We start from the raw sequence: 8,497 nt of genomic DNA, 5'->3' as shown, positions 1-8,497 counted from the left end.
ACGTGTGTTAAAGACCTTGGTGTCTTTCTCGATGAGCAACTGACATTCAAGCAACACATCAGCTATATCGTTTCTAAAGCTTCTCGCAACCTAGGATTTGTTATGAGGATGGCTAAACATTTTACAGACGTGCACTGTTTAAAATCTCTGTTTTGCTCGCTTGTTCGTTCATCCTTGGAGTACTGTTCTGTCGTTTGGAACCCTCACTACATAAACGGAGCTCATAGAATCGAATCGATACAACGCAGATTCATTCGCTTCGCCCTACGGCGCTTACCGTGGAACAATCCTCACCAACTACCAAGCTACGAAAGTCGCGGGTTATTAATCGGTCTCGATACACTACAAGTTCGTCGAGATGTGGCACGTGCTTCACTGATAGCGGATGTTTTGACCGGTAGGATTGACTGCCCTGCTTTGCTCCGCGAAATTAATATCAACGTCCGACCCCGGGCTCTTCGCAACAGTGCATTTCTTCGACTTCCTTTACGACGAACTAACTACGGTGCTAACAATGCTATTATTGGCTTGCAGAGATCATTCAACCGCGTTTCATCAGGATTTGACTTCAATCTATCACGCAGTAGGATACTTGGAAATTTTTTATATATTACTAGAAATTATCATTAGGACCATATTGTGTCTGTTGATTATACCTAAATAAATAAATAAATAAATAAAAGTGTGTAACACATGTAGTTCGATTCAATAGCAAAATACATCACATCCAAAGAAAACCCAAATTTGGTTATCTTTACAACTGTTTTCTCTGCGTGTAGATATAAGTATCTAGAAAACATTACGTTTCAATAAAACTAATATTAATAAGAACAATATTAATTAATATTAATATTTAATAAATGAACATGAAACTAACACAATAACACCAGTTTATTTAATTTATGCTCCCAGTGTATCGTGATCTTTCAGCCTGTTAAGGAGTTTACTCTTATGCTCGCGTGTACACACACACTCTCTCTCTCGCGTCATAAAGATATATGCTCTCTTACCTTTTCCCACAATTCTTGTTGCACTTCTACTGCCACCTTCGCTCGCGCGTGTCAGGCATTTTCATGTTGCCGCGCTGCTTGCTCTTGGTTCTTCGTTGCTCACTCATCAGTCAGTTGTGTTTGTGTCTCTGTTCTGTGCGGTTGGATTTTGTCGTTTTGGTGCCTGCTCTTCGGTGATCCATAGCTAACATTTCCGTGTTGTTCAGAAGTTTCGCGCATCATCATCATTTACGGTGTTGGAATTTCGAACCATTTTCCGTACTATTATGTTAAGTAGAGTCGAGAGTACGTGGTAAAACTAATCATTTTCTCCCAATCGATGAATGTGTCATCAGTTTGTGCGGTAAAAAATACCTCCATGATCTGTGCTTGTGAGAGGAAACCGGTGTAACTTCTTGTTTTCCACACTTGCTCCTCATTCACCCCGACGGTTGTGCTTCTTTGCTACGATACAAAAAGGAAAAAAATGAATTCCTGTAAAGTGCGTTGGACTCTCGTCGTCGCCGGTGGATCTTCATTGAAGCTTGCATTTAAACAGTTGTAATTTTTGTTTAGTGAAATAAATCGAGGCAAGTTTTTGCTTCGTAAGTGGATTTATTTGAACACGAATCCTAACAATCATTCCAGCTTGGATAACGGTAGATTTCGAAATGTAGTGGTGTTCTATTGTTTACGTTGCGTTAAGTGAAACGATTATTTTGATGTGTTACAGAATATGTGAGGCGGCAAATGGCGAATATTGTGATGAGTTAAAGCATGATCTAGCAGCAAGTTTGTAACTAAAAGCCACAAATATTTTTAGTTTCCTTAGCAGATAAAAAAGTATTAATACTATCCAAGGTGAGAAGAAAAAACATCATCTGTGTACGGTTGGTGTGGTTATTTTTCATACCCAAATGTTTCGCAAATGTCATGTGGCAGCGACGGCTGTGTTAGTGAATGTTTATTGAAACGTTGACGAGAAGTAGGAAAAAAGGAAGGGAAGAACGAACACATTCTCGCTCATCTGGCGGAAAGTCTCTGGTTGCTGCTGATGGTTGCAGAAACCGTTTAACCAGGAAACGGCGCTCGATTCGGTGGACCATTCGCCATAAATTTATGAAAAGGTGGATATTTTTTTCAAAATTATTTGCTAATCCAGCCAATCCAAGCGGTACATTTGTTTATAAACACATTTTTAATATTCAACTGTTATAAACTCAATCAAAATACTTGGGGTGAGTCCTTAAAAATATGTTAGTCCACAAATTGTGAATATATTTCGAAGCATTTTTAAATAACAACCACCATAAGTTCAAAACAACTCCTTAACATCAAATAAAAAATTCACATGAAGCCAGCAAAAAAAAATCTCAATGTTGCAAACAAAATTTTCACTAATAGTTACAGTATAGGCACAGACTAACAGACAGGACATTCAAATTAGATTTAGATTAGATTTTAACGGTAATTTCGAATATTCCTTTAGTTGGGACAGTATTCGCATATGTCATGATGGGGCCACGTTACTTATCAAAAACATCCTGTCTATCATCTAGACTGTGTTTATTTTTTCATTTACCAACAGAGTTCCCATTCATACAGAATTATCTGTGCGAATTTCATGCAGGGTACAGATTTAATACATATTGCCAAAACTATATACAGAATTGTGCCTACTACTCATCCTCCAACACAATACAAAATCGAACCCGTTTTGTTACAATATTTACTGGCTTCTGGTCTGCCGTCACTTAATTTCGGGTGAAAATTACCAAGACAATCAAAAACAGTCTAGATGAACAACGTTGAGAAAAATGAATGGTTCGCTATCGCTCTCGCTATCGTTCCAACATCGCTAAAAAAGTTAAATATATTATCAACGTAATCCAATAATTTATTGTGACGATTCATTTTCAAATATTATGATGAAATCAGGCAAGCAGCTGATCGCTGTTGACAAACGAGGGGGAACCAACTAGTAAAAAAACTTTTACAAATCACAAGGGATGTACCGATAGTAAATAGTTCGCGCAGTACAATGGTGGAGCTAGTGCATCACGAAAAACTATTTTTATAAGAATTTACTCATACTGTCATGTCTGTTAGTCTGTGGTATGGGATTGGCATTTCAACTGATAAATTGTTGATTTGTCATGATTTGAATCGCTCAACGATATTTTTAGTGAGATTAAGAATGGAAAAGATTAGATTATGTATTATCAAAAGGCATACAAATACTTGATAAATTTTCGATTCTCGCGTACCTATAATCCTTAGTTGATTGAGAGCTTATGTTAATCTATTCGGCCAGACATCGTTGAATCTATGTTTAGTTGTTTTTCATAGAAATCCCTGAATGCTCTAGTATTTCATCTACTGTTGAAAATGACCAAGAAAACTGTTTGTTTTGCGTATAATGGTCAAAACAAAAAAAAATTAATGAATTGATTTGATCTTACAAGCCTCTTACCGTACGCTTGTGTGCATTGCTTTCTGAGTATAACAGAATTAAACTGTATCATCTATATACTTACTGATTTTTTAGTTCACTTTCGTGTCTTGCTCTATACCTTTGTCAAAGGGCATGATAATAATGGAGGTTATTTACAATTTACCAGAAACGATCAATTGAAATAGTTGATGCTGAAATATAGAATTTACTGAATATAACTTACAGTCCGGAAAGATATGATAAAATGTACAAATTACAGGTAATTCAGAGAAAATTATTAATGGTAATTTGATTAAACGTTACTCTTTTAAGAAATAAACTGTCGGCCTAAATAAACAGATAAAAAATAAACAGAATTTATTTCAAACAACATTATACTGATTTGAATATCTTATATTCTGATTTGGAACAACAACATTCCGTATTGAATCTACTAGAATCTGATTGAAAATAATTCATTTGTGGTTTTCTGGGCAGCCAATCGTCATCGGGCAATAATCTGTCATTGCTTTTCTCATATACAGTGTCGGACAAAACAATTAGACCACTAGCAGATGAAAGTTTGCCATTAGTATACCAACTTTTTTTTTTTAGCTGTCAATTTCATTAAACAGCAAGTTAAGAGTGATAAAAACCAACGAGAAAAATTATGAAAACATAACTTTTTCGTTAGGATAATTTCTGACATTAATTTGGGCTGGTTTTCAACACAAATTCGTTCGGATTGTTTCGGTTAGCTCAGAAAAGCGTGACTCAACGCTCAAGTCGCATATTCGATAACATACTCGAAACCAGAAGAAGCAGCAATAATACATTTGATCTTGATCATTGGTTACTTCCTGAAAAAAAGTGCAGACAGAAAAAAAGCGTTTTGTCGGTTACGTCACTTATACCATTATATCTCCAGAACCGGTGGTAACAGTTAATTGATCATCAAATCAATTCAAACGGGTCTTAGCTAGGTAAAATCGGTTAATCCATATCCAGGAAATTTGAGCGGAGAGAAAAAAATCGTTTTATCAAGTAAGTCACTTATGCCAATACATCTCCGAACCCGGAAGTGACAGCCACTTGATTCACAATCTAAAAGTAGCTGTCAAACGAGCCTAAGCTTTAGCAAGCTCGGTTCAGTCATATCCGAGAAAATGTGCGGAGAGAAAAATCTTTAAAAAGCTGAGTCGAATGGAATATGATATTAGGGGTCTCCGAAGCTCCGATCAAGCGTCGGTTTCTCCAACAATTCTATTATCTTTCTATAGAGAAAGGTAAAAATAAGCTTGTTAGAAAAAGATTTTCATAGTAGCCTGAAGCGAAGAAATCGTAGTATAAAAATGGTCTAGAAATGTTGGAACGCTTTTGAAACAATTGTATTTCTCTTATAGGAGAATACATGACACATCTACAACAAAACCGAACAATCACAGCGCCAAGGTCATTTGGTTGTTCCGGTTAAAAGCTCTGAAAGTAACACAAGGAAACAATGCCGACTACAATTAATGCGTTTGAACCGAGCAGTAGAAGAAAAAGCAACTACACTACAAGAAATGACATGATCAAGTAATTTTTAACTACCCCACGTCACAAAAATGGTCAACTAATGATTCGAAACTCTTAAATGTGAAAAATTGTACGCCCACCCGCTATACTCTCTGGACGTTGCCCCTTTTTTTTTGTTTACTAAAGTGCTCCTTGCTTTTGAATCAAGAATGTTTCGACAGTAGTTTATTTGGGAATGTAGTCACTTTCAGTGCCAAAAATGTTGTTTCAAACAAGTTATACTTGATGGAAGCTACAAGCTGAAAAATCGCGAAATCATACACAATACATTTACTAAATCGACTGGTTTCCGCATTTTCAGACATATTCCGGAGCAGCATACTATCGATCGGCAGTATCACAGCAAGTGTCGCTGTGGAACTAAGAATCCTAAGATATATTTAATGCTGTTGAGCAGTAATTTGACAGAAGCTGCTCAATATTTTTCTATATTGTATACAACATTTTCAATCCGGTAGAAGATGCTACAAGAACTCGTGTCTCTCAATGCATGAACCGTGAGAGAATTTGTCAACATTTCTTCGCTCCACTTCATACTCTGAGTATTTCACGGCCATTAAAAAAATTACAGTCTGATAATGATCGGTGCTGTATGGAATTTATCAAGAGAGAATCGCAAGTTGACAATTATCGCAGAAAATGGAATCGATGATTCGACTTGATGATTCTCATACTAGGTAGCAATATTTCAAAACCCTTGTGTGGAGCATTCACATACATTTTCATAGACACAACTTATGCAAAGGTTAAATGCACATAGTTAGAATAAGCGGCAATAGTAAAATGATTCTATCGCAATTGTCAACTGCCCATATAGAATCGGATCGCGAAACGAGAATAAGCGACCGTGTGTTGCTTCAGAGAGAATCGCCACAGCAGCGAGCTAATCTTTGATTCTCAGACAGGTCATCGAGAGAAATTAGCTCTCACACTGGTGTCTATTCTATGTTAAACGAACCATGCCGGATGATATCCGACTCTCTTTGATGGCACTGATTGAATCGTGTGAAGAGTTGCTAGAGAGCGTTCTTTGATACGATAAAAGCTATCATTGGTGTTGAGAAGGATTAAGGCAAACCCAGAGCTGATTTGGCCAAGAATATCAATGAACCGTAAGCAGAATTCGTCTGCGAGAAGGATTTCACTGTTTCCGGGCCAGTAAGCTACCAAACAGGACACTGCAACGGAATGAAACATCTGGCGTACCTCAGGGCTCTCATCTAGGACCTTTTCTTTTCACACCTAATGTAAACGACATTTTCTTTATACTCAAATAGCTGAAAGTGCTTATTTATGCAGGCGACATGCAACTCGTTATGGAAATTAGCAATATCAACGAAACCGTATTGTTCCAGTACGACATTAATCTATGCCACATTTGGTGCATCAAAAGTGTACTAAAGCTCACTGTAAAAACCTATTCTTAATCCACCTTGTGTTGTGATAATGCCTTTCTCTTTCATCGACACAATCTCATTAAAGTATTTATTGTCTTTTTATTCAGATAGTTTCTGATATTTATTTGGCCTCATTTTTGACACCAATTTATTTAGATTAATTCGGGTGGTTCATTAGAGCTTGCTTCAGCGTTTATGTCACATATTTGGTACCATTTCTCACACCACGTGTATCGTCAGTAATACATTTAAACGTGATCATAGGTTACTAGCTGAAATTTTTATATGGATAGAAAAAATATATTGTCGTTTACGTCTCTTGTGTGATTATATCTCCGAAACATGAAATGTCAGCAATGTGATCTTTGAAATCGACCCGCAGCCCGATTCTAAAGCTTGCTTCATTTAGAATTGGAACAAACTTTTGCTCATATTGTGGCGCTCCTGGTGGACGGATTTGGAAGCTTTTGGCGCCCACGTGTCGGGAATTTTGTCAGCTTCACGTATGATTTTTGACATTCCGAAAATCGACTGTACTTTGTAAACAATCAACATGGAAGCCGAAAGAAGGAAAAAAAATTGTGCACAGTTATTTGGAAAATCCATTGTGGTCTGCATCTAGGCTAGCTAAACAGCTGAAATTGACCAGAAATACCGTATGGCGCGTTATCAAACGGTATAAGAAAACATTGACGACGATTCGGAAGCCGCAAGCCGATCGTCGGAGTCGAACTGACGACCGGAAATTGCGTGGTAAGATTTTGAAGACGATTAAGAGGAATCCTAATCTGTCGGACCGTGATTTGGCCAGAAAATTCGGTGCTGCCCATAGTACCGTGAGGAGAACTCGACTCCGGGAAGGAATCAAGTCGTATCGAGCTAGCAAACAGCCAAATCGGACCATGAAACAGAATAGTGTGGTCGAAATTCGTGCTCGGAAACTATATGACCAGGTGCTGACCAAGTTCAACGGGTGTCTTCTGATGGACGGGTGTCTTCTGAGTCAAGGCTGACTTCGGTCAAATCCCAGGTCAAAAATTTTACTTGGCAACGGCTCGGGGGGATGTTCCAGCCAAATTTAAATTTGTTTTTGCCGACAAATTTGCAAGAAAATTTATGATTTGGCCGGGCATTTGCAGCTGCGGCAAAAAACGAAAGTTTTCGTTACAAATAAGACAATGACATCGGAACTATACCAAAAAGAGTGTCTCCAAAAACGAATTTTGCCGTTCATTCGATCCCACGACCATCCTGTAATGTTTTGGCCAGATTTGGCAAGCAGTCATTACAGCAAAGCCGTTTAAGAATGGTATGCGGAGAAAGTGGTCCAGTTTGTTCCGAAAAACCTTAACCCACTCAACTGCCCCCAGTTCCGCCCTATTGAGAAATACTGGGCAATCATGAAGAGGAGACTCAAGGCAAAGGGAAACGTTGTCAAAGACATCAATCAGATGACGACCTGGTGGAATAAGATAGCTAAAACGATGGACGAAGAAGGTGTGCGCCGCCTACTGAGCCGTGTTACAGGAAAAATTCGAGAATTCCTTCAAAACCGTGACGAAAAATTTTATCCGTATTTTTTCTTAAAAGTATGAAGAAAACGCTACATTTGTATAAAAAAAGATCTTGAATACAATAATAAATAACTGAAATACAGGCAATTGTCTTTGTCCCAATTCTATTTGAAGCAAGCTTTAATCACGAACGAGCCCAAAATCATTGATATCGCTTAATCCATATACATGAAAATTGAGCTGTTATGAGTGGTTGATAATTACGTCACTTATGTCATTAATCACCGGAACCGGAAGTGCAGCCATTTGAACTTCAAACCTGTTCAATGATCAAATGGTAGTTTGCCACCAAAAATCACAGCCATTTGTTTTTCAAACTTAATCAATCAGTTCAGCCATCTCCGAGAAAATTGGACGATAAGAAAATAACGCGTTTTGTCGGTTACGTCACTTATACCATTATATCTATGGAATCAACAGTGACAGTCATTTGACCTTCCAACTTGATTAATGGCTTAATAGTACCTTTTAAACTAGCCTAAGTTTGTTAAAATCGGTTCAGCCTTCTGAGAAAATTGAGCGGTA

General features: G+C 37.7%; 1 protein-coding gene across 2 annotated transcripts in view; it reads left to right on the top strand.

Moving 5' to 3' along the window:
• The first annotated feature begins 1,138 nt into the window (after positions 1-1,138).
• The window catches only part of LOC131427156 (phospholipid-transporting ATPase VD), a 206,240-nt gene continuing 198,881 nt past the window's right edge, over positions 1,139-8,497 (top strand). For both annotated transcript variants that reach the window (XM_058590116.1, XM_058590115.1), the window contains exon 1: positions 1,139-2,116. The gene's annotated coding sequence lies outside the window, so the exon portion shown is untranslated. The remainder of the gene's footprint in view (positions 2,117-8,497) is intronic.

This window comes from Malaya genurostris, chromosome 2 (assembly GCF_030247185.1).
Source record: "Malaya genurostris strain Urasoe2022 chromosome 2, Malgen_1.1, whole genome shotgun sequence".
Taxonomy (NCBI): domain Eukaryota; kingdom Metazoa; phylum Arthropoda; class Insecta; order Diptera; family Culicidae; genus Malaya; species Malaya genurostris.
The sequence above is the reverse complement of the archived record's forward strand: the minus strand, read 5'-3'. Positions and strand labels throughout refer to the sequence as shown.